The 26,578-nt window shown below is 47.5% G+C and overlaps 1 protein-coding gene across 1 annotated transcript in view; it reads right to left on the minus strand.

Annotated features, from left to right (window-relative positions):
- Nucleotides 1–24,446, minus strand: part of LOXL2 (lysyl oxidase like 2) — a 115,184-nt gene extending 90,738 nt beyond the window's left edge. The window contains exon 1 of the mRNA XM_005684007.3: nt 24,179–24,446. The gene's annotated coding sequence lies outside the window, so the exon portion shown is untranslated. The remainder of the gene's footprint in view (nt 1–24,178) is intronic.

Genomic DNA, 26,578 nt, shown 5'->3' on the forward strand with positions numbered 1-26,578 from the left:
TGCTTTTAAAATAAGCTCTAATTCTTGATCATAGGTTAAAGGCCTATTGAAAGTGAAGTGAAGACATCCTTCGTGGTCCAGTGGTTAAGAATCCACCTTCCAGTTCAGGGGAGGAGGGTGGTTCCATCCCTGGCCTGGAAACTAAGATCCCACATGCCCTGGAGGCAACTAAGACCACCCACCTCTACTACTGAGCCCCTGAACCACAACTAGACAGAAGGCTGGGTACCCCAGCAAAGATCCCCTGAACTGCCACTAACCCAATAGCAGCTGAATAAATAAATATTTTTTTAAAAAGTGAAGTGGATGGAGGGGGTTCCTGACTCTCTCATCTTCCATTGTGTGGGTCCTCTTACCTCTCAGCAACCCTTCCTTCTGGTATTTATTGGCACCATTGGTTCCCAGGGAAGAGGATGTTGGGCATCTTGGAATCAGAACATAAGGGTCTGAATTCTGACTTTATCACTTACAGGCTCAACAGATTTGGGGGTACTTTTGGAGCCTTGATTTTCTCTTTTGATCGTGGAAACAGCCTTCCTTTCAGGTGTGTGTGATGATTAAATGAGATAACATGTGGAAATCCCTAGCACAGAGCATAGCTTCATTTACACACAGTTTCTTTTCCTGCCTGCCTGCCATCTCTGAACCCCTGAGCCTGAGTACTCAGTGAGTACTCAGTAGGCACTCAAATATTAATGAATGAATAAATATAAATTTCTATTTAAATGAATAAATAAATTTCTATTTAAATGAATTCTATTTAATGAATAAATATAAATTTCTATTTAAATCATCATGCCTTATAAAAACTGCCTTTTCCTTCTGACCTAACTGCATAGGAAAGCAAATTGATAAATCCATTCCTTATGAATTTATTGAATTAAGACATTTAACACATTAAGGAATGACTTAGTGATTTTTCTATGAATAGGGAACTTTTACGTTTTAATAAGAAACTCCTAGATGTGAATTTTATGGGTTTTCCCTCTGTTTTTTGTTTGTTTTTGTTTGTTTGATTTTTGGCCCCACTATGTGGAATGTGGGTTTTAGTTCCCCGACCGAGCACTGAACCCACACCCACCACATTGGAAACAAAAGTCCTAACCACTGGACTGCTGGGGAAGTCCCTATGAATTTTAATAGCTAAATTTTTCATATTGTGTAATGTTGGAAATAAAGGCAATAGGGTTATTCATGAGTAGGTGGACCTTCCCCATGCCCTTCAAATCTGCTGATGTGGGTGCCTCTGAAATGCATTTTGTGTGGGAAAGGGGGTAGACAGACACTGGGGTAATTTATGGGAAGTGAAGATCCCCTGGGCTCATAACATTTTATCCCAGCATATAGCCAAGGCTTGTGTCTAGTTGAGAGTCATGGGTTACAAAGTTGGATAGAAGAGGCAGAGTGAGGCATGATCTCACCACAACCCAACACAGATGATTTTCAGGGAAATGAATCATCTTGAGACACACCGGTTTGGCCCCCGAAGGATGAGCCTGTAAACCTGTGCTGGACACTGAGGCCCTAAGGGCCCGTGAATGCAGGACGCAGTGAGCGCCGCTGCTGCTCGGAGGGGAGAACGACAGGCCGACCCTCAGGGAGCAGGGATTCTTCAAGTCCCACTTCCTCTGAGAAGCCTGATCTGGTGACTTCTGCCCTCTCTGCTCCCCTCCAACAACGCCCACAGCTGTGCTCAGAGGCTACGGGGTCTGGGCGTCTCCTCCTCCTGCAAGAGTACCAGGCAGCCCCAGCTCGCTCCACTGTCTCCTGAGGCCATTTCCAAATAGACACTGGCCACAGTGGGGCAGAAGGGAGGCTTTCGGAGCAATTCAAGAGACTCCATCTTTTAGCAGGACAGTATCTGACACAGTGTTGAGAGGCAAATGTGCTTGACCTTTGGAGGGGAAGTCTGGGCCTTTCGGACATTTGCAGACATTTGGACTGATGGAAGTCACACTTCCCCTCTTCACACCTGTTCTATCAGTCAGAAATTCTGATTTCACTAAAGAAATAAAAAAGCTGCGTGGAGATGCTAGGTAGGTAGAACAGGGAAAAGGAGTCCAAAATGGCTGTGGTTACTGAAAAGGAACGGAAAAGCCCGCGAAAATGAAACGAAAGAAGGTCCGAGGACCGGAGTGAGGACCTCAGGTAAAACAGACAACACTCCTGGCTGGCCCAGTTTACATAGGACAGGCCCAGGGAGAGATAAACATATAAGTAGAGGAGCCAGAGCCAGCTCTCTCTCTCCCCCGCGCACGCTGGGGCACTCTTCTCCTCGTGTCTTTAGATCGATGTGCCCTCACACCTCGAAGATGGATTTTCCTGCTGTCTTCTAAATAAAATAGAGCTGTAACACTGAGCTGTAGCACTGATTTGTCTAAGAGCTATAACATGGTCCATTCGAGACCTGAGAGATATAACACGCTCTATCCAAGACCTGAGAGCTGTGACACGCCGAGGGGCTTTAATGTCCATCACTCCAAATCTTTGTTGTGACGAGACAAAAAATCGAGGAACATACACTCGCATGGCAGAGATGTATCTGATACCACAGTTCAGAGAGCTTTTAGACAATAGCAAAGTCTATTCTCAGCTTCACCTATGAACACCTCCAAGGTCATCAACAGCCCAAGAATCTACGCCAGTGAGGTTGCATCACCATCCATATTAGAAACTCTAGGAATAGCTTCTACCCTGAACGCAAGCCAACTGGGTCAGCAGAACATTTCTGTAGCTGATTCACACGTACCAAACAAGGCCCAGATTTCACCAACCCTCTCCAGGTATGCAGAGGAAAATTTCACAAGAGGAAGATCCACCTTGCAGAGCCTCCTGTTAAAACCTCATCTGAGTAAAGTCCAGGAACTGCTGCAGCAGATGGACTTAATCCTTCACACTGAATTCTTTGGCTGAAGAGGTGTCATCGTCAGGGGGTCAGGGCAAGATGCCCAGGATTCCCTGGTGGTACAGTTGATAAGAATCCACCTGCCAACGCAGGGGACACGGTCCTAGAAAATTTCACTTGCCGCAGGGCAACTAAGCCCCAGCACCACAACTACTGAGCCAGCGCTCCAGAACCCACGAGCCATAACTGTTGAGCCTGTGCTCCGCAACAAGAGAAGCCACCTCAATGAGAAGCCTGCGTACCACAGGGAAGTGTAGCCCCCACTCACCGCAATTAGACACAGCATTTGCAAAGCAACGAAGACACAGGACAACCAAAAATAAAAATAAATTAAACATTTTTTTAAAGGCAAGGTGCCCAAGGACCTCAGTATTTGACTAACATGAATAAGAGCTAGCCAGAAATTGACTGTGACCGAGCCTTATCAGAAAGTAGTAAGTTATCTCTCCCTGGGTTGTTGGCTAAGTAGTTGAGGACATTCTTCCATTCAATTCAATCCATTTAAGGATACAAGTTCACACAGTTGATACTTTAAGCATTGCAGACAAGAAGCCCTGTAGCCCCCAGGGGGTGTCTGGGAGAGATGGGGAAAGAATTCCTTGACAGACCCAGGACTTTAAATCCCAGACATTCCTGATAAACATCAGCCGGAATCAGCTCACCTTCCCCAAGAGCCTAGAGCACCCCCTGCATGCAGCCACCCCTTCAGGCAGCCTGCATATTCATCCTCTGTGGAGAATGGGGTGCGCATAACAGCACCTCCGTATCGCCGCTAAGCAGCACAGCCCAGTGGTGTAGAGCCACACAGAACTGGGTTCAAATCCCTCTTCTATCACACGTTAGCTCTGAGACCTCAGGCGCACTCAGATTTTCTAAGTCTCCAAATTTCATCTATAAAATGGAAATGATATGCATGTGTGTGATCAGTCACTGAGTCGTGTCCGACTCTATGCAACCCCACGGACTGTAGCCCAGCAAGCTCTTCTGTCCATGGGATTCTCCAGGAAGAATACTGAAGTGGATTGCCATTTCCTACTGCAGGGGATCTTGAACTAGGAATGGAACCCGCATCTCTTACATCACCTGTATTGGCAGGTGGATTCTTTACCACTGTGCCTCCTGGGAAGCCACAGAAACAATATGTGCTTAAAAGCAACTTTTTGAAGGAAAAAAAACAAGCAATATTGTCATTTCAGGCCTCTCACAAAAGACAAAGATCATGTTTCTTAAGTTTCTGACCCAAGGTAGGTGGTCCCCTAAAATCAGGTAAAATATTTTGGTTCAAACAGGTATTGCCTGATAGATTTTTTTTTAACCATTTTTTTTTTTTTTTACATTTATTTGGCTGCATCAGGTCTTCGTTGCATCATCAGGGATCTTTGTTGTGGCACACGGACTCTCTAGTTGTAGCACACAGGCTCCAGAGTGTGTGGGTTTAGTTGCTCCAAGGCAAGTGGGATCTTAGTTTCCCAAACAGGGATTGAACCTGGATCCCAGGTCCCCTGCATTGCAAGGTGGATTCTTAGCCACTGGACCACAAGGGAAGATCCCTTCCTGCTAGAGCTGACTCAAGTTGTTCAAGTGCTAACTACAGTTTTGGTTGATGCTAAATGCTTTTCCCTGGTCAGTAAAAATTAACCTGCAATGCAAGAGCCTGCCTGCAATGTGGGAGACCACTTGCAATGTAGGAGACCTGGGTTTGATCCCTGGGTTGGGAAGATCCCCTGGAGAAGGAAATGGCAACCTACTCCAGTATTCTTGCCTGGGAAATCCCATGGACAGAGGAGCCCGGCCAGCTAGTTCACGGGGTCACAAAAAGTCAGACACGACTTGGGGACTAAACCACCACCACCAAACTGTATAATGTAAGTGGTTGTATTTAATTTTGTGCTTCAGATTTCCCCAAGTGTTATTAATATTTAGGAACCCTCAAGGATGAGCTTAGGTAGTTCCTCCTGGATTCAGCTCTTGCAAGAAAATACTTGAAAACTAGAGACAGACATTTTTCCAAAGAATACACAATATTAGAGAAAAGCTTAGGTACCAAAACAAAAGGTCTGTTCACATGTGCTGTGTAAACTATGTAGGTGCTAAATTGTGCCAAATTCCATGGGAATGGCGTCTTCAATGCCTACAAACAAGACTGTCAAACAGGCCTGAAGTCAACCAATGCTTCCTGGTCTTGCTGGGAGTTGGGGCTCAGGATGTGGTCAGAGGGAGAGAAAAAAGTTCTAAGCCTGGATCTTGCTGAGATTTCTCAGTTCATTGTGAACAGTGCTCCTTCAATTGATTCACATCATCTCTTGGAGTCCAAAACATGTATCACCCCTGGAACTTTCCAGTACATTCTAGAAATGCTGATTTTTATATTTTATTGAAGCTTAGTGATTTTACAATGTTGTGTTAACTTCTGCTGTACAGAAAAGTGACTCAGTTATATACACATTCTTTCAAATATTCTTTTCCATTATGGTTTATCCCAGATATTGAACATAGTTCCCTGCGCTGTACAGTAGGACTTTCTTGTCTATCCATTCTATATGTGACAGTTTGTATCAACTGACCTCTAGCTCCCACTTCATGACTCCTCCATATCCCCCGCCTTTGGCAACTGAAAGTCTAGAAACACTGATTTCTATGATTCCAGGCATGGCACTGTACTGATAATGGATGACTATTTGAAAGTCTTAGACTTAATTTGGACCCAAAGGGGCTTCAAGAAGAAAAGGAGATGTAAAACTGGAATTTCCAGGGTCCTTTTCTTAGGCTGTTCTTTTGATAGCTGAATTTTTCCACTTAGGAAGGAACATCGAAGGCATACTCAAAAAACAAAACAAAAAAAACTCTGAGTCTCAAGATTTCCTTGGGACTACTCAAATATTTGTTTCTTTTCCCCTAAAAGCAATCCTGTCTGAATGACATCATCATCTACCTGAGAAAAGGCATTCTATAGTGTAGAACTTGTGGCAGCAATAGTATTTTCTGAAAAGTTGAGTCACTTTGGACTTCCCCAATGCAGTCTTAAATAATACAATGGACCTCAGCCTCTTACCACTGACACCCAACTGTCAAAAGATACCCAATATAATCAACTATTTCCTAGTCTATAACAAAGACATGTGGGCCTTCCCTGGTGTACAGCAGTAAAGAATCCACCTGCCAATGAAGGAGATGTGAGTTTGATCCCTGGGTTAGCAAGATTCCCTGGAGTAGGAAATGACAACCCACTCCAGTATTCTTGACTAGAGAGTCCCATGGACAGAGGAGCCTGGTGGACTACAGTCCATGGGGTCGCAAATTTAGTGACTAAACAACAAAATAAAGATATGCATAGATAAGGAAGGGAAACACACTGTAAAATTTCTACACGTGGGATTTCCCTGACTGTCCAGTGGTTAAGACTCTGAGGTTCCCCTGCATGGGGTGTGGGTTCCATCCCTGGTCAGAGAACTAAGATCTCACACTCTGCACAGTGTGGCCAAACAAGAAAACATCATTATACACTATCTGTGGATAGTGCATTTAGCCAAAAAAGGACTGTTCTTAACAAACTGATCTTCTTAACTGATCTTCTTAACTCCTTCTACCTACCAACATGACCATCTGGGGCCAGAACCTTCTACAACTGGCCTCCCTTGGGCTGCAGCTTTGCGTGATGGGCCTCACCTTCTCTGAGAGCCATGGTAGGTAGATGACTCCTTGCTCCCAGCACTTGCTCTGCATTTTGTGTTCTGGGCCCCCAGTAATGGGCCCACTGTCCCCATTGGGAAGCACTGCATCAGCAAGCATGGGGCTCCCCAGTCGGGAGCAGTGGCCCTTGATGCAAAGGCCACTTGCTTAGTGTCTCTGAACAATAGAGCAAGGAGCTCAGCTGGTTTTTTTCACCCAGACATAATTCTCTGCTTGATGTCTCTGCCAGACGTCGGCACTCAGATCTGGGGTCAGAGGTGGGGTGTGGGCTGTCTCCTCCATCAGACCCTCCCCCTGACACCCACCAGGAGATTCCTGCTCTAGCAGCAGAAGTGATGAATGGTCCTCTTTCATGGCCCAGAGCGCACCGGAGAGGCTACCCCAGCTGTGGTCGCTTGCTGCTCCTGGCCCCACACGGAACACATTCCTCTCTGGAGGAGGGCTGTCTTGGGTGGACAGTGAGCGATCAGAGAATGAGGGAAGCGGGCGGGGACAAGGGGGCCCTTTTGAACCACCTCAGACAAGAATGCAGACTCTGACACCAGGCTTGGCCAGGGCTGGTCCATCTGGCTCCTGGCTAAAGAGTTCACCTCCGTCCTGTCTATTTCTGGCCACAGGGTGGGAATGTTCAGGGCCCAGTGAAATGGCCAGAAGGTAGGCATCCAGAGCTGAATTTCTGTCCGCTTTCAGAAAGAGGCCTTTGTCTGGCATAATTTGTTGTGACCGATTGGGGTGCCCCACAGTCCATCTCTGGCCCTGGGTGGAATCTCATTCTGACCAGGCTGCTTCCTGGGGGGGATGAAGGTACAATTTCAAACACTTTAAAATGAACCACTGGAGACTGTCAGATGGAATCAGAAAGGAAAGCCAAATATATAGTGTCTGTAAGAGACACATCTTTTAATTAATTTATTTATTTTGGGCTGTGCTGGGTCTTCATGGCTGGCTTTCTTTAGTTGCAGCAAGTGGGCTTTTCCTTGCAGTGGCTTCTCTTGTTGCAGAGCACAGGTTCTAGAGTACTGGCTCAGTAGTTCTGGCACACAGGCTTAGCTGCCCTGAGGTATATGGGATCTTCCTGGACCAGGGGTCGAACCCATGTCCCCTGCATTGGCAGGCAGATTCTTAACCACTGGACTACCAGGGAAGCCCTAAGAGACACATCTTATCTCTACAGATTGTAGCCCATAAAGAAGGGGCAGTTGCTGTTGTTCAGTCGCTCAGTTGTGTCTGACTCTTTGCAACTCCATGGACTGCAGCATGCCAGACTTCCCTGTCTTTTACCATCTCCTGGAGTTTGCTCAAATTTGTCCACTGAGTTCGTGATGCCATTCAAACACTCGTCCTCTGTCATCCCCTTCTCCTCCTGCCTTCAATCTGTCCCATCATCAGGGTCTTTTCTAATGAGTTGGTTCTTCCCATCAGGTGGCCAAAGCATCAGGTCTTCAGCTTCAGCATCAGTCCTTCTAATGAATATTAAGGATTGACTTCCTTTAGAATGGACTGATTGGATCTCCTTGCAGTCCAAGGGACTCTCAAGAGTCTTCTCCAACACCACAGTCCAAAAGCATCAATTCTTTGGCACTCAGCCTTCTCTATGGTCCAACCCTCACATCCATACATGACTACTGGAAAAAACCATAGCTTTGACTAGATGGACCTTTGCTGGCAAAGTAACGTCTTTGCGTTTCAATATGCTGTCTGGGTCTGTCATAGCTTTACTTAGAAGGAGCAAGCATCTTTTAATTTCATGGCTGCAGTCACCATCTGCAGTGATTTTTGAGCCCAAGAAAATAAAGTCTGTCACTGTTTCCATTGTTTCCCTCCCCCTACGAAGGGGCAGAGGAGATCCAAAATCAGTGCTGCTGCTTCAAGGCAGAGGAAGCGGGGTAAGGCGGGGATGACCATCAAATTCAAGTTAGCCACCCCCCATCAGCCCCTAAAAAAATGGAGATATGATTTGACTGCTGTTGCTGCTGCTACATCACTTCAGTCGTGTCCGACCCTGTGCAACCCCATAGACGGCAGCTACCAGGCTCCTCCATCCTCGTGATTCTCCAGGCAAGAATACTGGAGTGGGTTGCCATTTCCTCCTCCAATGCACGCAAGCATGCTAAGCTGTTTCAGTCATGTCCGACTCTGTGCGACCCTATGCACAGCAGCCCACCAGTCTCCTCTGTCCACAGGATTCTCTAGGCAAGAATACTGGAGTGGGTTGCCATTTGACTACAGGATAATTTTTTTCTTTTTCCCATGTGTGTTCAGTCATGTCCTACTCTTTGTGACCGCATGGACTGTAGCCTGCCAGGCTCACCTGTCCATGGGATTCTCCAGGCAAAATTACTGGAAGGGGTTGCCATTTCCTTTTCTAGGGGATCGTCCCAACTCAGAGATCGAACCAACATTTCTGGTGTTTCCTGCATTGGCAGGTGGATTCTTTACCATTAGCACCACCTGGGAAGCCCACTGTATAACATATAGTGATGCAAAGAGCATGGTGCTGGCACCTGAGAGTCATCCCAGATTCACATCTGGCTTCTGCAAACCCCTGAGGGGTTTCAGTGGGTTCCATAAGAAGTATCAAGTGCCCAGGACAGTCAGTGACTGGCTCAGAGCCAGTGCTAAATGAGTGGTCACTATTACAGTTACAAAATCAGCAACAACCTGGAAAAATTCTAGGAGGGCTGTCACTTCACCCATCGACCACTCTTTTTTCTATTTCTGTTTTTGGTCACACCATGAGGCTTGGGCTTGCAGGCTGTTAGTTCCCCAACCAGGGATCAAACCCAGACCAGGGAATTCCCACCCTCTGAACACTCTTAACACAGCACTTGGGTAATAGGTTTTAACCATCTTCCCACCTGCCCCCGACTTCCAACACAGACACACTCTCAGACACCCTTTCTCAGAGCTAACCGTCAAGTAGCCAAAGTGGTCTGAATTTCCGTGCCACTTTGAAGGAGGTATTAAGATCCATAAAAGGCAGGCAAGAGAGAACAGAGGTCAGGCCAGGATAGGGTGCAAATTTGGCAAGTAATCCAATCACTGCAAATAAGTCTTTTTTCCAGGGGAGGAAGTGTAGTGGGAGATGGGGCGACTGCATGCAAATCTCTGGAGAACTGGTCTGGGCACAGACACTATGGTAGAGAGGGCCTCGGACAGCTGGGAGTAAGAAGAGCCCACTGGGATGAGGGGTAGGTGAGTAGGGGGAGTCCTGGCATGGAGGGAGTGTACACACCAGCTTTTCTTTAAATCTTTTTTTTTTTTTTTGGCCACACCGAACAGCTTGTGGGATTTCAGTTCCCCAGCCAAGGATGGAACTCAGGCCCCCAGCAGAGGAAGCACAGAGTTCTAACCACTGCACCACCAGGGAAGTCCTCAAACTAGTTTTTCTAAGAGATGGACCCTCAAAATGGCTAAGGAGGGACTTCTCTGGTGGTCTGGTGGTTAAGAGTCTACCTGCTAATGCAGGGGATTTGAGTTCGATCCTTGCTCCAGGAAGATTCTGACATGCTGCAGAGCAAGTAAGGCCATGAGCCACAACTGCTGGACCCTAGTGCCCTAGAGCTGTGCTCTGCAACAAGAGAAGCCACTGCAAGGAGAAGCCCGCATACCAGAACTAGAGTAGCCCCCACTTGCTACAACTAGAGAAGGCCCTCACACACCAATGAAGACACAGTGCAGTCAAAAATAAATAATTTTTTAAAAACAGCTAAGGAGCTCAGGTCTTAAGTGACATACTCCCCAAGCCCTCTCTATTTAGCCCGTGCCTTGGGGGGCTTCCCAGATGGCGCTAGTATTAAAGAACCCGCCTGCCAATGCAGAAGACATAAGAGATGCAGGTTCGATCCCTGGGTCGGGAAGATCCCCTGGAGGAGGACATGGCCACCCACTCCAATATTCTTGCTTGGAGAAGCCCATGGACAGAGAAGCCTGACAGGCTACAGTCCATGGGGTCGCACAGAGTCAGATACAAGTGAAGCTAAGTAGCTTCACACGCATGCCTCACACGCGCATGCTTCAGGGAGTGACAGTCACAGCAGGACTGAACTGTGGCTTTAGACACCTTCTGTGTCTCCAGAAGCTTCCAGGTCAAGCTCCCTTCCAAGCAATGCAACCTGATCCAACAGTCACTTCGTCACGCCTGAGTCCCTTAGATGAGAAATAGACCCCAGGGCCCAGGGAAGGAAGGAACAGCTGGTATAGAGGCCAGGGCCACATCTTTGGCCTGTCTAGAAATGTCTGGTGGCTCAGGGGAGGGCGCACGAGTGCTGTCCTCAAGTTTGTCAAGAGCCCATGATCTGGGATCCTCCTGTCCATAGAAACACTGGCTCCCTTCCAGAAGTCCAGTGAGTAATAGCAGCAGGTACCAACTGCCACCTCACCAAAACCGGCCAGGCTCAGCTCACAGCGCCAGCTGGCACTGTGTCAAGAAACTGACATCCACAGAGTATTTACACAGAGAGTTACAAGTTCTTGCTCTTACTGAGGGAGGCTGACTTTCTCAGCTACTTTTAGAACTGATCAATTTCTAATGTCGGTGCATCAAAAGACACTATCAAGGGGACTTCCCTGGTGGTCCAGTTAAGAATTCACCTGCCAGTCCCTCGTCTGGGAACTGAGATTCCATAGGCCGTGGGGCAACTACGCCCCTGTGCCACAGCTGCTGAAGCCCACGCACCCTGTGCTCTGCAACAAGAGAAGCTGCTGCAACGCGAAGCCTGTGCACCACAACTAGAGAGTAGCCACGCTCGACGCAACTAGAAGAAACCCACACGCAGCACAGAGGAGTCTGTATGCCACAACAAAGACCCAGTGCAGCCATAAATAAATCAATAATATTTTTTTTAAAAAGACGCTATCATGATGCTTCATGAACCAGAGCAGCAGCAATGGGGGTAGAAAAAAGGGTGTGTGTGTGTGCTGAGTCACATCTCTTTGTAACCCTATGGACCATAACCCTCTAGTCTCCTCTGTCCATGGGATTCTCCAGACAAGAATACTATATTGGTTTGCTGTGCCCTCCTCCAGGGAATCTTCCCAAGCCAGGGATCAAACCTGCATCTTTTATGTCCCCTGCATTGGCAGGCAGGTTCTTTACCACTAGTGACACCTGGGAAGGCCAGGAAAAAGGGGGTACTAATTGATTATCTGTTTTCCTCTTAAGACTGTGAACCCCTTGGAGGGTAGATACATCCCCAGGTCCTCTGTGTCCAGCACAGAATAAATACTGAGTAAACGTGATGTGAATTGAGAAAAAGAAATATCAACAAAGTGAAAAAAAAAATCCACAAATAGGACAAAATATTTGTAAATCATGTATCTGAGAAAGATCTAGTATCCAGGATATATAAACTCCTAAAATTCAATAACAAAAAGACAAGCAATCTGATTTAAAAATGGACCCAGGACTTGACTAGGCATTTCCCTGAAGAGACATACAAGTAACTGACAAGCACATGGAAAGACGCTCAATATCATTAGTCATTAGGGGAATGCAAACAAAAACCACAATGAAGTACCACTTCACACCCACTAGGATGGCTATAATTTTTTTTAAGTGGAGAAAAGTAGGTGTTGGTGAAGATGTAGAGAAACTGGCAGCCTCATTGCTGTTCAGATATAAAATGGTGCAGCCACTGTGGAAAAGAGATTGACAATTCCTCAGAAAGTTTAACAAAGTATTACCATATGACCCAGCATTTCCACTCCTACTTAAATACCCAAGAGGATTGAAAACAGATGTTAACACAGAAATTTGCACACAAATATTTAAAACAGTGCTGTTCATTATGACCAAAAGGTAGAAACAACCCAAATGTCCATCAACAGTAAATGGATAAACAAAATAAGGGTGTATCCTCACAGTGGAATATTATTATTGGGTCAGAAAAAGGAACAAAGTATGGATGCATGCCATTACATGAATGAAACTTCAAAACATCACATGAACTAAAAGAAGCTAGACAATACCATATATTACATGAATCCTTTAAGTGAAATATCCAGAATTGGTAATAGAGAGACAGAAAATAGATTAGTGGCTATTCAGGGGTGGGTGTAAGGGGATGGGAGGAACAGGATATGGCTAATACATACAGTTTTCTCTTTGTGATGGTTGCATATATCTGTGAATACGCCAAGCTCCACTGACTTGAACACTTTAAATGGGTGAACTTTATAGCATGTGAATTGCATCTCAATTAAACTCTTTAAAAAAGAATCTACTTAACTGACATGTCAGTTTAGTAATATCTATCTACTAAGCATCTGTTACCTGGCAGGCATTGTATTAGACACCGAGATTCAAAGATGAATCTTTGATGTGGGTTCTGCTTTCAAGGAGTTCACAGTATATTTAGAGAAGCAAGCACAGAAATAGAACTGAAAAGACAGTGATTACAGTTGGAGATGAGGAACGGGCAAAGAGTTCAACAGTTGACATCCAGGCAGGTTTTGCAGGGAAGAGGGAGTTTTTGACAGGTTGATGGTGGGGAAGGGAGATCATTCCAGGCAGGTGTGAAATAACACAGGGGGTTCTGACAGCCATGTGGGATTCAGAATTGCAAGATGAAAAGTGGAAGGGCTGGGATAGCGGGTAGGGTGAGGGGATGTAGAAGAGGTGAGCTTGGAGAAACAAGCAGAGGACCATGAGGAAACCTGAATGTCATACTAACAAGTTGAGTTTTCCTTTTGGGGATCAGAAGCCAACAAAATGTAAGCAGGAGGGTGAGGGAGGGTGGATCTGTGATTAAAAGCAGAGTCAGCAAACAACAGCGTGTGGGCCAAATCTGTGACGTTTTTGGAAATAAAAGTCTTGGAACACAGCCATGCTCTCATTTCTTGTTTATATGGCTGCTTTCCCGTGAAAACAGCCAAGTTGACCAGTTGCGACAAAGATCGAATGGACCTGTTAAGTTTGAAAAATTTGGTATCTGACTCTTAGAGAAAAAGTTTACCCACCTCTGCTCTAGAAAGATCACTGTGCCTACTGCATAAAGAATGACTTCCCATGGGTTAAGAGCAAGGGAAAGGAGGCCAGGTGGGAAACTAGCAACTCTCCAGGTAAAGAAGAAGCTAGGGGTTTCCCAGGTAGAGCTAGTGGTAAAGAGCCCCCCTGCCAATGCAAGAGACCTAAGAGATGAGGGTTCGATCCCTGGATGGGGAAGGTCCCCTAGAGGAGAGCATGGCAACCCACTCGAACATTCTTGCCAAAGAATCCCATGGACAGAGGAGCCTGACGGGCTATGGTCCATAGGGTCGCAGAGTCAGACACAACCGAAGTGAGTTAGTATGCGCGCACAGGGAACCATCGGGATGCAACATTATGATGATGGGGTAACAGATTATACAGGGGGTTGATAGGGGGGTGGGAGGTGGGTGTGGGTTTGAGAGCCTGGAGAACATCAATTTGAGAATATTAACAGTGCCACTGGAAAGGATTAGAGACCTCATGGGGTTCACTGATGTCCAATTTTTTTTTTCTTTTTAAATCATTAAAATGGTCCCTAAACTTCAAGGTTAGCAGAGTGATCTCAGACAGTGCATCTGAATTCAAGGCAGCTCAAAAGTTTGCTTTTTAAAATTATTCTTACAATTTGGTTACAGGCATGCTAGAGCAATTCCAGATCACCTGACAGGTAATCTTACCCTCTTTGTGAGATGCAACAAGCCCAAACTCCACACATTCTCTGGCTCTGCTCTGAGGCTGCTGTTGGCATGAGGTGGGCACCATGGAGTCAGCTGCCAGGATTCAGAATATCATTCTTGACTGATGACTTATTTTTAAATGCACAGGTCAAATATCATGTCTTACTCATATTTGTCTCTTACAGAGACTGGCAGAGTCTCTGGCAGCTAGGATGTCACTCCTAAATCATTTTAGTTAATAACAGAGGGGACCAGAGACTTCCCTGGTGGTCCAGGGGTAAGGAATCTGTCTTCCAACACAGGGGATGAGGATTCGATGCCTGGTCGAGGAACTAAGATCCCATGTCCTCGGGGCAACAAAGCTTGAGTGCCCCAACTAGAAAAGCCTGTGCACTGCAGTGAAGATCTAGCACAGCCAAAAATGTAGAAAGAAATCAGGAGGGGACCAGGTGGGAATGGAAGGAGGAAGGAAGGCAGGAATTTTTCCCTTGAGAATTTTTCACTCAAGGCGGAAAACTCATGGTCTAACAGAAGGTGATTAAAAAGCAGGAGTTCTCAGTCATGTCCAACTCTTTGTGATCCCATGGACTATAGCCCACAAGTTCCTCTGTCCGTGGGATTCTCCAGGCAAGAGTACTGGAGTGTGTTGCCAGTTCCTTCTCCAGGGGATCATCCCGACCCAGGAACTGAAACTGGGTCTGCCACATTGCTGGAGAAGAAACTGGCAACCCACTCCAGTATTCTTGCCTGGAGAATCCCATGGACAGAGGAGCCTGGTGGGCTACAGTCCCATGGGGTCGCCAAGAGTCGGACTGAGCGACTAACCACAGCACACTGCCACATTGCAGGCAGATTCTTTACTGTGTGAGCCACCAGAGAAGCCCCAAAAGAATACTGGAGCGTTGCCATTCCTTTCTTTAAGGGATCTTCCCACCCCAGGGATCGAACCCAGCTCTCTTGCATTGCAGGCAGACTCTTTACTGTCTGAGTCACCAGGGAAGCCCCAGGAGTTTTCCAGGTGAATGCAAACCCCCTTGGCCCAGGGAGAGCCTGGAAGAATGATGTTTACTGGTGATGCCCTAATACAGCTGTAACTGCAAACCCCAAATATGTTGTATCATCTTCTGCAGACATTTAAAGGAAAGAAGTTGCTTAAATCTCACAACTAATCTTGCTGCCTCTCAGATTATAAACTGTGTTTTCAAACATCTCTTCTTAACAGTCTCATGGTAGACAAAATGAGGTGCAGTGGAAGCAGCGACACCCAGACATGAAATCTATTGATTTCTCCTACTTTATCTTTAAATCCATACACTCTGGGTAATGTCCTATTCTTGATCTAGGTGGTCATCACAAAGGTATGTTCATCTTGTAAAATTCATCCAGGACAGGTATTTGTACACCTACATTCATAGCAGCATACATGTATTAGCATGCATGCATGTATTGCTTCAGTTGGGTCCAACTTTTGGCGTCCCCATGGACTGTACTACCAGGCTTCTCTGTCCATAGGATTCTTCAGGCAAGAATACTGGAGTGGGTTGCCATGCCTTCCTCCAGGGGATCTTCCTGACCCAGGGATTTAACCCACATGTCTTACGTCTCCTCCATTGGCAGGCAGGTTCTTTACCACTAGCACACCTGGGAAACCCCTGTAGCAGCATATTCCCAATAACCAAAAATGGAAGCCACCCAAGTGGACAAGTGAATGGATAAACCCAATATAGCATATACACAGAATGGAATTTCATTCAGTCTTAACAAGGAAGGAAATTCAGGCACATGTTACAACACAGATAAAAGTTGAAGACAATATGTTAAGTAAGGGGTCCACCACCCCAACCCCCTCACCCCTGCTCTCCCAGCAACAGAGCAGGAGATGAGTAGTGGAGAAGCAAGCAAAGCTTCATCTATATTTATAGCCACTCGCCACTGCTCACGTTACCACTTGAGCTCCGCCTCCTGACAGATCAGCGGCGCCATTAGATTCTCATAGAAGCCTGCATCCTCCTGTGAACTGAGCATGTGAGGGATCTAGGCTAAATGCTCCTTATGAGAATCTAACGTCTGATGATCTGAGGTGGAGCTGAAGTGGTGATGCTAGCGCTGCTGGGGAGTGGTTGCCACCATCTCCCATCACCCCCAGATAGGACCAGCCGGTTGCAGGAAATCTAGCTCAGAGCTCCCACTGATTCCACATTATGGTGAGTTGTATAATTATTTCATTATGTATCACAAGGTAATAATAATGAAATAAATTGCCCAATAAATGTAATGTGCTTAGTGTAATGTGCTTGAGTCATCCCCAAACCATCCCTCTCCTCCACTGGACCATGGGAAAATTGGTCTTCCATGAAACTGGTCCCTCATGCCAAAAAGGTTGGGGACCACAGCTGTGTTAAGTGAAATAAGTGAGTCACAAAAAGACAAATAGTGTATGATTCCATTTATATGAGGTATTTAGAGTAATTAATTAATTAATCCAATGGACATGAGTTTGCACAAACTCCAAGAGATAGTGAAGGACAGAGGAGCCTGGCATGCTGCAGTCCACGGAGTCGCTAAGTGTTGGACAAGACATAGGGAACAACAACAACAAAGAGTAATTAAAATCATAGAGACAGAAAGTCGGATGGTGCTTGCCAGGGTGATGAGAGAAGGGGGGAGTCGGTGTTTAATGCATACAGACTTTCATTTTTGGAAGATGAAAAAAATTCTGGAACAGATGGTGGTGATGGTTGTACAACAATGTGAATGTATGCAATACGACTGAACGGTACACTTAAAAATGGTTACAGTGGTGAGTTTTATGTTATGTATATTTTACCAGAATAAAAATGAAAACGAATGCTCATCCATTTGTATACTTCGGCTTGGTGCCATTTCACTTACGTTCACTATTCTTCTGGAAGAGGTACTTTTAAAAGGTACTTTACTCAAATTTATATTTGTGTTTGTTTCAGAAGAGCTTTATATTTAGAGAAACATCTTTCTCACTAGGTCGTGAGTCACGCAGGCATCTGGAAAGCTGTACTGTGTTTATCCCAGGACATGCATGTCCAGGGACAGAGCTGGGGATGGGGGAAGCTCATGGATCCAAGTTCAAGAAGACAGTATAAAGAAACTGTCTGAGCAAAAGTAAGCTGTTTGCAAGTCATCAACAGAAGTTAACTTCTCATAAAGCTGCTGCTGCTACTAAGTCGCTTCAGTTGCGTCCGACTCTGTGTGACCCCATAGACGGCAGCCCACCAGGTTCCCCCGCCCCTGGGAGTCTCCAGGCAAGAACACTGGAGTGCTTTGCCATTTCCTTCTCCAAAGGAGGAAAGTGAAAAGTGAAAGTGAAGTTGCTCTGTCATGTCCAACTCTTAGCGACCCCATGGACTGCAGCCCACCAGGCTCCTCCGTACATGGGATTCTCCAGGCAAGAGGACTGGAGTGGGGTGCCATTGCCTTCTCCGTCTCATAAAGCATAAGCTTTATAGGAAAACAGCAGTATTTTCTCAGAAGATGCTCTCAGCATTGTGTTGGCAGTGCATCAAGGAAGACATCTGGGAACCACTGACGTGGGTCAGACCCAGGCCAGCTGCGTGTGCTCGTCTGACAGATCCCAACAGGAAAAACTAAAAAGAAATGTATCATCACTCGTGTATGATATTATAACGTCATGGTGGTTTAGTTGCTAAGTCATGTCCAACTCTTCCACTCCACGGACTCCATGGGTTCCACTCCAGAGCCCACCAGGTTCCTCTGTCCATGGGATTTCCCAGGCAAGAATACTTGAGTGGGTTGCCATTTCCTTCATCAGCGGATTTTCCCAACCTGGGGATTGAACCAGGTCTCCTGCATTGCAGGCGTATTCTTTATTGATGGAGTCACCAGGGAAGCTGTTATAATATAATATTAAAGGTATTTCAAGCGAATGGATCAAAAAGCCTTGGGCCAGGAGAACTTATTAACTGTCATCCTAATTACATCCTCACCTCTGCTGAGTTCATTCTCACTCTATACCCTTATTTGCTGTACACACTTATCTGGGTATATTGTTTTTGTCAAGGAAAGTGGTAGTTTTTAAAACTCTGGACAGACTTTTTTTGTTAAACAGACTTCATTCATGTTATTTTTCTCACATAAATCTATGTGGTGGCTACAGCTGGAGTCTGGGTCCTCTGCAAGGAACCTCTGGTATGTTAATGTATTAATATACAAAGCATGAGTGCCAAGTTGCTTTAGTCATGTCCAACTCTTTGTGACCCTATGGACTCTAGCCGACCAGGCTCCTCTGTCCATGGGATACTCCAGGTCAGAATAATGGAATGTATTGCCATTACCTTCTCCAGGGGATATTCCCAACCCAGGGATCGAATCTGTGTCTCTTATATCTCCAGCACTGACAAGCAGGCTCTTTATCACTAGTGCCACTTGGGAAGCCCTAATATATACAACAGAGGTGTATTCATAGGTGTGTTTCCTGCCTTACTTCACTCTTCGACACAGGTTCTAGGTTCATTCAGCTCACTAGAACTAACAGACTTTTTATGGATAAAAAGTTCCTTTTTAAAGGAAATTTTCACTCCTTTTTATGGGTATGTAAGCTTCCCTGGTGGCTCAGACGGTAAAGCATCTGCCTGCAATGCGGGAGACCCGGGTTCGATTCCTGGGTCGGGAAGATCCCTTGGAGAAGGAAATGGCAATCCACTCCAGCACTCTTGCCTGGAAAATCCCATGGACAGAGGCGCCTGATAGGCTACAGTCTATGGGGTCACAAAGAGTCGGACACAACTGAGCGACTTCATTTCACTTCACTTCACTTCCTATTCCATTGAGTATATGTACCACTTCTTAATCCATTCATCTCAGACAGACATCATATCCAAACTGTCACCATCATGCTTTATCACCCTGGAACAAGAACCTGTTCTGAAAGGCTGGTTCTGATGCCTAAAGATGTCTCTGATACAGGTGGCATGGGAGACTGGCCAGCATACCTGGCTGGACATCCTGTGCTCCCTGCCCATCACATGCATCTCCTGCAAAAGGACAGCTGGAATGACTGGGATGAGACGGTCTGAAGACTCACTTCGACTGAGACAGGGCAGAGACGTAGAAGGTAAGTAGTGCATTGCTGCAGATCTGTGACTCTGGGTATCCACTTGGCTCTCCCTTTGTTGGCTCATGATGGTTAGTCCTGCTGGCTCTCTGGGTCTGGAGCAGGACAGGCTGCAGCTACTTCATCCAAGGCCTCAGGACCCCCGGGGTCCAGATGGGCCTGTGTGACACTCCTAGGCAGACTGATCATAATCCCCTTCTCCAAGAGGGAGATGAACGATAGTCATTGCAAACTGTCCTAAACTCAAGCAGCCCCAGAAGAGGACACCTGTACCTCCTAAAGCTCCCAAAACTGCAAAAGGAAGAAAGCTACAGCAGCTGCTGACAAGGAATCACCTAGAAATCTTACTGTCCCTACAGAGACAGTCTGTTAGCTGACAGGGAAGAGAATTCATAGCTGCCAGAAGACAGCATGGTTAAAAGGTAATGCTCTGTCCCTTTGGAGCTCTTATGTTGAATAATGGGACTGGAGCAACCAGTTTCTCGGTCCCTAATGGGCTGTTTTGTGGAAGGTCTATTCATTCGATGTCTATTTCAGGGCAAAGAATATGACAGCAGAAAATCGAGGCATCAAGAAATAAGAGATCCCATTTTCCCACACAGCCAGCCAAGGAGGGAGAATTACAACTCACGAATCTCATTAATAAGATGTAAACATGACTTCCCCGTTACCCCTTTCCAAAGCAAATAAACACAAGTAGTGAAAATGCTAAAAGTACAAAGTTCTGGTGTCCTCTAGCCTTATCAGACAATGGCAGAATAAACAAAGTTGTCCATAAATGAAGGACTTCAGAGGGGAGCCTCTTTGTTGCCATAGAATTTAGCCATCTCCAGCTAAAGACACCAGCGGCCAAAATAATTGGGTAATGATCAGTGAGAGGTAATTGTTCTCAGTGAAATTTCTTCGTGGGCTGTTTATCTCTTCCAGGAATTGCAGCTCCAGTCATTTCACTCATCCTGCTTTCGGAACTAGGAGCCTGAGAAGGGGAAGGATGATGGCTCTTAATTCAGAGGGGGCCACCCTGAGTTCTCCAGAGGTGAGTTGCTTTCCCATAAGCTGGAAAATAAGCCCAGGCTTCCTGACTTTGCCGTTCATTTATCTCTAGCACCAAATGGCCAAATACTAAATGTTTACACTGGGATTTCTGATACCAGGTGAATAGAAAGTGATAAGCCCAGGACAAAGCAAGAGCCAGGATAAATGAGTCAGAGAACAGCTGATATTCCATGAGCAGCACAGAGAAGCAGAACCACCGCTGCCCAGGAAGGAGGCCGCTGGGCCAGGTCTTGGCTCTGCCAGTTGCCAACTGTGCCATCGGGACAGCTTATCTGTTGACCAGCGCACTCAACTGTAAAGTGAATTCAACAAAACCCACCTCATTCTTTAGTGGGAAGTTGTGTGAATCAAATAACACGGGGGTAGAAAAGTGGTTTGAAAGGAATAATATACAATTTGAACATAAATCATAGAAATCAACAGAACATAGATCAACTGTAAAAAGACATTTGGGTGGAAATTGGGGGGGAAATTGAACATGGACTGGGTATTCAGTTCAGTTCAGTCGCTCAGTCGTGTCCGACTCTTTGCGACCCCATGAATCGCAGCACGCCAGGCCTCCCTGTCCATCACCATCTCCCGGAGTTCACTCAGACTCACTTCCATCGAGTCCGTGATGCCATCCAGCCATCTCATCCTCGGTCGTCCCCTTCTCCTCCGGCCCCCAATCCCTCCCAGCATCAGAGTCTTTTCCAATGAGTCAACTCTTCACATGAGGTGGCCAAAGTACTGGAGTTTCAGCTTTAGCATCATTCCCTCCAAAGAAATCCCAGGGCTGATCTCCTTCAGAATGGACTGGTTGGATCTCCTTGCAGTCCAAGGGACTCTCAAGAGTCTTCTCCAACACCACAGTTCAAAAGCATCAATTCTTTGGCGCTCAGCCTTCTTCACAGCCCAACTCTCACATCCATACATGACCACTGGAAAAACCATAGCCTTGACTAGACTAGCCGGACTGGGTATTAGATGATATCAACGAATTATTCTTACCTATCTTGGTTATTTAATATTTTTAGAGGTCACACTGAAATGCACAGGGATGACAGGATTTTATGTCTGAGATTTGCTTTAAAATACTTCCACTATGGACTTCCCTGGTGGTCCAGTGGCTAAGACTCCATGCTCCCAAAGTAGGGGGCCTAGGTTCGGTCCCTGGTCAGGGAATTAGATCCTACATGCCTCATTTATGCATTCAGGAGTGCGTGTTAAGTTGCTTCAGTCATGTCTATTTGTGACCCCATGGACCGTAGCCTGCCAGGCTCCTCTGTCCACGGGATTCTCCAGGCGAGAATACTGGAGTGGATTGCTATGCTCTCCACAAGGGGATCTTCCTGACCCAGGAACTGACCCATGTCTTTTATCTTTTACATCGTCTGCACTGGCAGGCAGGTTCTTTACCACTAGGGCCACTTGAGAAGCCCTAATTAAGAGTTTCTATGTTGCAGCTAAGACCTGGCACAGCCAAATAAATAAAAATAAATCTTTAAAAATTACTTCTGTGAAATAGAAATTGGAAAGGGATAGACAAGTATGGCAAAATGTGGATAACTGTCGAAACTGAGTGAGAAGTATATGGGGGCCCTTTCCCTATTATTGTCTATATTTGGAATTTTTCAGAATAAAAACATGATTTTTAAATAAACAGTGTAGAATGTTCTAGGATACTAGACAGCTTCACTAATGGTCACCTCCCAAAGCACAGAAAATCTGTCTCATGTACAAGGCCCTTGTACAGTGGTCATACAGCTGTCAGAGGGCAAACCTTAGGAAAAGGCCAGGAGAGGCCAGGTGGAGAGGCCAGCAGTACAGGAGACATATGAAAACATCTCCACAGTTTCCCATCTGCCATGCAACAAGATGTCAGCCGACTGTAACAACAAGGGGATGCTTCCTCTTCAGACCTAAGTTTCCTATTCAACTCTGCCACTTAACGACTAAACGGCCTTCGACCAAATCACTTTTTTAATACAAAAATCAGAGACAGAAAAATGCTGGTGGGCACCATGGGATTCACCAGGCAAGAGTACTGGAGTGGGTTGCCATGCCCTCCTCCAGGGGATCTTCCCAACAGAGGGATCAAGCTCACTTCTCCTGCCACTCCTGCATTGCAGGAAAATGCTTTACCGCTGAGCCACCGGGGAAGCCCAATTTACTATGGATTTGATGGCTAGTCCAGAGATGGATTCTAGGCACCAGGAAGGGGACAGAACAAAAGACAGAGGGAAAGGAACAACTTAGCTAAGGAAGAGTCCAGGGGGTCCGTCCTTCATCTGGAAACTGACCAGGGAAGTGAGCACTTCCTCTCCATCCTAAGCCCCAGTCCTGACCATTAAGTACATAATGCACCATAAATAACTAAGTAATTCCACCAAGGGTGACAAATGGTCTTTTAGGGTCCCGGACAGACCGGCTAGCGTGAGGTAGGCGAGGAGCCTGGAGTGGGGATTTTGGATTCAAGTCTCCACACCCACTAACCCAGTGTGCAGCCTTGAGCTTCAGCACTTTTCTCTTACACAGAAAAGAATCCACTGGACGGATTTGAAGATCTCCGCAGTTCCAAGATTTCAGTGGAAGAAATTAACGTGGGGCGTGTTTCTGACTCTCATTCTTATCTCTCTTCTCACGCGGACTTGAGGCTTCCTAGCCTGGGGAAGTTCAGCTCCCCCCCGCCCGGGTGGTGTTCAACCGCCTCCCCTCACCCCACCCCCGCTGTGTTTCGGTGGTCTTTCCTGGGGCGGGTGAGAGATGACTAGGAGGAAGGAATTCCTCCGTTTTTTCCAATCATTTCTATCCCGGCGCTGATTTACAGCGACTGCTCTTGCAGGCAGCTACTCCAGAGCGCTCCAGATGAGGGTTTGGCGGGTCCCGTAGGGAGAGGTGGGGTGCGGGGGGGGCGGGGGGGACGAGGAGTTGGGGGAGTAGAGGCAAGGAAGGTGTCCAAAGCGCCTGCGTAAAAGTTGCGGGCACTGAAGACGGATGGAGTTTCAGCATGAAACCAGAATTAGCCCCAAGGCGATCCTGCGTGTACCATCCATGGGTTCGTCTGTGCTGGCGCTTTTCGCTCCAGATCCTCCGTGTGATTACGGCGGGAGGGGTTTCCTGGTACCCAGACACGCCAGGAATGGCTACCTGGGGTGCGGAGCGGTCCTCTCTGCTCAAGGGACTCAGCGCGCACTCCAGAGCTCAGCCTAGCCTTTCTGGCAGGCTGACGAGAAAACCAATTCCAGGCATTCGACGCTAGGGCTCTCAGGCTGCGCCCTAGCCCCCGACCTTCGCACATCCCCATCCCAATCCAGTGTGCTCCACATACCCAAAGTCACAGCTCTGGGGACGCCCCAGTGCGCCCCCAGTCCCTCGCGCGCTCCACATCCTCAAAAGCCAGAATTCCAGGCACCAGAGCAGCCCTCAGTGTCGTGGCCCTACGCTGCGCGCTCCTAGGCACCTAGCCCGCACCGGGTCTCGACTGGCTCTGTCCTGCCTGGTTGCAGGCGCCCCTGGAGAGCCACGGACCTAGCGGCCAACTCCCGGGGGCGCGCCTGCTACGTGGGCTAACCGGGTTCAGGCGAGGTGGGACTGGGTGGGTCCCGTTAGCCTGCAAGTCCTCGCATCCCCGAGCAACAAGCTTTCTCTCTGTGTGCCCCCCTCGTAGGTCTCGGGAGCTCCACGTACTGCTGAGAGGCGGCCCGTGGGGAGCGGATCCTGAAGACCCCACCCAGACCTCCGCTTTCCCGCGAACCGCCCCGGGGAGGGGGAGGCTCAGGCAGCGCGCTTACTTGGCAAAAGTGGTGCGCACTGCTCGGCTGGGCCAGGCTCTCCACTGGTGGCTCCTCTCTGCGCCCGTCGCCGCGGAGCCCCTTTCCCGAGCAGATGGGGGCGAGCCGACGACTTCTCCGGTGGTTAAAGAAAGCGAACTCCCAAGTTTAGGAAGCCGTGGGCTGGAGTGGCTCCTGAACCCTTTTCCCGGTACTTTTAACCAGCGTCGGACGGCAAATCCCTCCCCGGACCCACCCCCTTCCCTGAAGGCGGCCACCGCAGCAGGCCCGGCCTCCGGCCCCTTTTGTTGTAATTCGAGAGCGACCGCTCCCGGGGCCAGAGGGGCTGTGCCGAGGAGGCTGCGCGCCAACGGGGCAGCCCTTCCTAGACTATTCTCGCCCAGGTTTCCGGAGCCTAAGAAGCTGGAGAGCGGGCTTTTCCTCTGGGAGATTCCTCTACGCTCCCCACTCCCGCCCCCGCCCCCACGCAGAACTCCTGGAATTTAACCCTTTGGTGTCTTTATCCGTCCCCAGTAGAGTCCGCGCAGAATCCCTCCCCGTATGCAGAGAGCCTAGCGCTGCCTGGTACCTAATAGATGCTCAATGAAAACTGATGATTGAAAGAGTTCAGAAACATTCATCTGCCTCTCCTGGGGTTTTCCTGATGGGCAAAGCAGTTTCTGGAGGTGACTACGCACAGCCCCCTTCCGGCAGATCGCCTCTCTCCTCTGAGAATCCCTTCCCTCTTTTGTATATTAAAGGCTTTGGATTCAGTTATCTTTAAGGTCCTTCCACAGTGCGGGGCCAGGTTTAGCAATGCGATCAGGAGCCTGAACCCGACGCAGCTAAGGATGTCTATGGCGCAGAAGGACATTCCTTGCCTGGCTCGGAGGCTCACACTGAAGACAAAGGGAGGGGGTTATGTGGGCTGCGGGAGCCCTGAGGAGATTCCCCGGGGCTTCCTATGCAAGAGCCAGGTTTGGCCGGGGCAGGAGGTAGCTGCTGGAAAACAAGGTACCCAGTCTGTGGGCCTTTGGCGGTGGGGAGAAACCCAAAACAGGGATTTACGTTAAGGATGGGGCTCCTATTCTTGGTTCTTCCTCTGTTCCCTATTCCCACTCCTCTGCCTCCCCAGTAAACTCTAAGCTTCACCCAGGGTAGGTGGGGACTCCCAGTCTCAGCCTCCAGCTCAGACTTGTCTCCTCATCCCTGGTTTGTAAGCCCGTTGTTCTCTAGGACATTCAGTCTGCCACAGCTAACCTGTTGCTTGATTGCTCAGTCCCGTCCAATTCTTTGCGACCCCATGGACTGCAGCATGCCAGGCTTCCCTGTCCTTCCCCATCTCCTGGAGTTTGCTCAAACTCATGTCCATTGAGTCGGTGATGTCATGCAAGCACCTCATCCTCTGTTGCCCCCTTCTCCTCTTGCCCTCAATCTTTCCCAGCATCAGAGTCTTTTCCAATGAGTCGGCTCTTTGCATCAGGTGGCCAAAGTATTGGAGCTTCAGCTTTAGTATCAGTCCCATGAACATTCAGGGTTTATTTCCTTTAGGATTGACTGGTTTGATCTCGCTGCTGCCCAAGAGATTCTCAAGAATCTTCTCCAGCACCACAATTCGAAAGCATCAGTTCTTCAGCTCTCAGCCTTCTTTCTGGTCCAACTACCACATCCGTACATGAAAACCCATACACTGGGAAAACCATAGCTTTGACTGTATGTACGTAGCAAGCCCCAAACTTGGCACCCTGACTCACAGCCCACCCCAAGTCCTGTGAGCTCTTCTCACAGTTCTCCTCCTCACCCTGAACAATGAAGCAATCCTCAGGTCTGGTGGATGGTACAGGAAAGGGTCAGGAGGGAGGTGGGTGTATTTCTAAAAAGGCAGTATGAGGGATCCCTGGGATGTAGGAAACTTTCAGAGTCCTGACTGGTAGTGGATATCAGAAGCTACACAGGTGATAAAATTGTGTAGAACTTACTATACACAAGCACATACACATACTACATACCACATACACACAAAGTGTGAGTGAGGAAATCTGAATTTCAGTGGATTGCATCAATATCTGGTTGTGATATTATTGTATAGTTTTGCAAAATGTCACCATTGGGGAAAACTGAGCAAAGTGAGTGAGGGCTCTCTCTGTATTGCTTGTTATAACTGCACGTGAATCTACAATTATCTCAAGAAAAATTTGAACCGAAACAAAAAAGCCCACAGTGACTCCAGGGCCCCCAGAATGCAGCCTGAACCCCTTGATACAGCTGAAAGGGCCCTCTCGAGGGCATTTTCAGCCTGCCCATCTCCCAACCATGCTCTCTCCTCCCCATCAAAGGCCTTACTAGCTGTTCTCCATGCCTATTTCATACCCCAGGGCCTTCGCACATGCCATCCTATCTGCCCAGCAACACCTTGTTCTT

This window comes from Capra hircus, chromosome 8, assembly GCF_001704415.2.
Source record: "Capra hircus breed San Clemente chromosome 8, ASM170441v1, whole genome shotgun sequence".
Taxonomy (NCBI): domain Eukaryota; kingdom Metazoa; phylum Chordata; class Mammalia; order Artiodactyla; family Bovidae; genus Capra; species Capra hircus.